Genomic DNA, 4,338 nt, shown 5'->3' with positions numbered 1-4,338 from the left:
CTTCTGGTTAGCAGTCAAGTGCCTTAGGCACTATGCTACCAGAGCTCCAACACACTATAGGACAGAGTAAAAGCCTCCATAGGAATTCCAAGGCTGTAATCTTTATGGAAGTAGACTGTCATATCTTTCCCCCATGAAGCATCTAGTGGGATCAGACTACCAGCTTTTTGGTTAGCTGTCAATTGCTTTAACCACTGCACAGCCAGTGTGCATTAGTGTACAAATATCCTTGACCTCCAATACAATATTGAATAAAAGTGGTGATAGTCAACATTCTTGCCTTGTCCCCAAATAAAATTTAAAACCTAAATATCTTTACCATTAATTATGAAATAAGTTTTTGTAGTGATCTCTGTCAATTAAAGGAAGTTCTCCAGTTGTTAAATTTCATCACATAAATGTTTTTGCAGCTACTAAGATGATTATATGGTTTTACTATTAATTTTGTTAATGTGGTTGAATTATGTTTGATTTTTCTTTATATTAAAGCAACCTTACATTCCTGGAATAGATGCCATTTTATCATTATGTATTATCCCCTTTATGGCAAATTGAATTAGGTTTAAAATTTTATGTAGCATTTTATGTCTGTCTATGTTCATATTGTATTTTTATTGTGGTACCATATATATAAAAATGCACTTGACTGCTATCCAGAAGGCTGGCGATTCAAACCCACCAGCCACTCCTCGGAAGGAAGGTTGGGCAATCTACTAATGTAGTGATAGTGATACTGCCTCGGAAACCCAAGGAGGGGTCACTATGAGTCAGGTCTGACTTGATGGCACATAACAACAACAACATGTTCATATTGTATTTTTATTGTGGTAACTAACATATATATATAGGAGTCCCTGAGAGGTGCTTGATTACTAGGGTTCAAACCCACCAAGAGGCATCTCTGAAGACAGCTTTCAATATCGGAGACTGGAAAACTCTGTGAAGCAGTTAACTCTCTGCACACATGAGGTGCACCATCAGTTGGAATTGACTGGACAGCAAATAACAGCAACAGTGAAGTTTATAACAAATACTTTCCATTTAAACCATTTAATAAAGTGTACAATTCAGTGATATTAATTATATTAATCATACTGTGCAACAAGCACCACTATTTCTAAATGTTCTTCACCCTAAACATCAATTCAGTATACTTTCAGTAATAACTATTTGTTACCCGCTCCCCACATACATTGTTGTTGTTGTTATGTGCCGTCGAGTCAAACCCGACTCATAGCAACCCCTCCTTGGGTTTCCGAGGCAGTATCACTACGGAAGTAGGATTGCCCAACCTTCCTTCCGAGGAGTGGCTGGTGGGTTTGAACTGCCAGCCGTCTGGTTAGCAGGCAAGTGTCTTAGCCACTATGCTACCAGAGCTCCCCACATCCATTAGTAACCAGTAATAAACTTTTGTCTCTATCTGCTTATTCTAGATATTTCATGTAAGCAGGATCATACATTATTTGTCCTAAGTAATTTCATTCAGTGTAATGTTTTCAGTGTTCATCCATGTCATAGCATCTACCAGAATTTCATTTCTCTTTATGGCTAAATAATATTGTATGGATATACCACATTTTGTTTATCCATTCATCTGTTGGTGGATTTTTACATTGTTTCCACCATTGTCTATTGTGACTAGTGCTGTAGTGAACATTAGTGAACAAATATCTGTTTGTGTTGCTGTTTGGTTTTTGTTTGTTTTGTTTTTTGGTATATACATAACAGTGGAATTGCTGTGTCATATGGTACTTCTATGTTTAACTTTTTAAGGAACCCAAACTGGTTCTATAGTGGCTGCACCACTTTACAATTTCACCAACAATTGATGAGGGATCCAGTTTCTCCACATCCTCATTACATTTGTTTTGTTTTTTCATTTTCCTGGTAATAGCTATCCAAGTGGGTGTAAAGGGATATTTCATGTGGTTTTGATTTGCATTTTCCTAATGGCTAATGAGGAATCCCTGAGTGGTGTATATGGTTAGATACACAGCTACTAAAGAAAAGGTTGGCAGTTTAAATCCACGAAAAGGTCATCAAAATTAAGGCTAGGCAAACTATTTCCTAAAGATTAAAAATCCTATGGAATACAATTCTACTCTAACATTCTACTCTAACACATGGTGTTGGCTCGACAACAGTTTTTTAATTTTTTATTTTTAGTGGCCAATGACATTGAACATCATTTCCTATGCTCTAGTGCAGTGAATTACTTAATATGGCACTTCTAGTCATATTCTTTGTAACTCCCACCAAATACTTTGGTGGAACTACACAAATGTAATGAATACACAGAGTTACTGTACCATAAAGAGAACTATTTCAAAAGGTAGCATATGATCAAGAACTGAAAGGATTGAAGGAAGAAGAAGTCCAAGCTGCACTGAAGGCATTGGTGAATAACAAGCCTCCAGGAATTGATGTAATACCCATTGAGATGTTTCAACAAGTGGATGCAACACTGAAAACTCATTTCTATGCCAAGAAATTTAGAAGACAGCTACCTGGGCAACCAACTGGAAGAGATCCGTATTTGTGCCTATTCTAAAGAAAGATGATCCAAACGAATGCAGGAAATTCAAAAAAAAAATATCATTAATATCACACACAAGTAAAATGTTGCTAAAGGTAATTTAAAAATGGTTGCAGCAGTACATTGACAGGGCAACTGCCAGAAATTAAAGCCAGATTCAGAGGAGGATACAGGACAAGCAATAACATTGCTGATATCAGACAGATCTTTGTTGAAAAGCAGAGTACCATATGCAAAGGCATTAGACTATGTGGATCACAACAAATTATGGATAACATTGTGAAGAATTGGAGTTCTAGAACACATAATTGAGTTTATGAGGAACCTGTACATAAACCAAGAGGTAGTCATTCGAACAGAGCAAAAATCAGGTAAGCTGTATGTCAGGGTTGTATACTTTCACTGTATTTATTCAATCCATATGCTGAGCAAATAATCCAAGAAGATGGACTAGATGAAGAAGAATGCAGCATCTGGATTGGAGGGAGATTAATTAACAACCTGTGATATGCAGATAACACAACCTTGCTTGCTGAAAGTGAAGATTTGAAGCACTTCCTGATGAAGATCAGAGACTACAGCCTTCAATTTGGATTACACCCCAACATAAAAATTGGTCTAAATGGACGAAATTTTGAAGTTGTCAAGGATTTCATTTTACTTGGATCCACAATCAATGTCCTTGGAAGCAGCAGTCAAGAAATAAAACAATATTTTTATAGTATTGGACAAATCTATAAAAAAATCTCTTTAAAATTAAGGAGCAAAGATACCATTTTGAGGGCTAAGGTGTGCCTTACCCACGCTATGTTATTTTAATTTGCCTGATATGTATGCAAAAGCTGGACAATGAATAAGGAAGACCAAAGAAGAACTGATACCTTTGAACTATGGTGTTGGCAAAAAATGTTGAATATACCATGGACTGCCAGAACAGACAAATCTGTCTTGGAAGAAGTACAGCCAGGATGCTCTTTAGAAGCAAGGATGGTGAAATTTCACATCACTTACTTTGGATGTGTTATCAGGAGGAACAAGTCCCTGGAGAAGGACATCATGCTTGGTAAAGTAGAGGATCAATGAAAAAGAGGAAGACCCTCAGTGAGATAGACTGACCCAGTGGCTGCAATGATGGGCTCAATCATAGAAATAATTGTGAGGATGGAGCAGGACTGGTCAGTGTTTCATTCTGTCACTGTGATTTAGAATCGACTCAATAGCACCTAACAACAACAACCAAGAGCTTCATAACACTTACCTGAGTAGGGCAGAGAAAATGCAGGCAAACAGGCAGAGGACCAGAGAGAAGCATGTCTGCAGGTATGGCTGAAAAGTAGCTGTCCTGACGAAGAACTGTATCCTGAATAGGTATGGTCATTGCAAAGAATTACTGAACCTAGCAGAAAAGTAGAGTGTCATGGGAGGGACAGTTGGTGTCAGAATTGTAAAAAGGTTGGAGGATGCAGACATGTCTGACCTCTGCCAGATAGGAATAAACCTTGGGCTGATCTTGATTTTCTTGCCCCCTTGTGAAGTTACAGAAGGTCATATGCTTTGGCCATGCCATTTTTACATATACATATTGGCCATTTGTATGTCTTATTTAGAGAAATGTCTATTCAAGTCCTTTGACTATTTTTAAATTGAATTATTTGTTTTTTTATTATTGAATTGTAGGAGTTCTTTATATATTCTGCATACTAAATTCTGAGCCTCTGGTGTTAAAACCCAGCGAGATGCACCTGGTGCATAGGTAACAGCCAGTTTATAGACTGAGACAGACTAGGAAGAAGGAAGAGGCC

Source organism: Orycteropus afer, unplaced genomic scaffold (genome assembly GCF_000298275.1).
Source record: "Orycteropus afer afer isolate SDZICR_OR568_19922 unplaced genomic scaffold, OryAfe1.0 scaffold00139, whole genome shotgun sequence".
NCBI lineage: Eukaryota > Metazoa > Chordata > Mammalia > Tubulidentata > Orycteropodidae > Orycteropus > Orycteropus afer.
Note: the sequence above shows the minus strand (reverse complement) of the source record.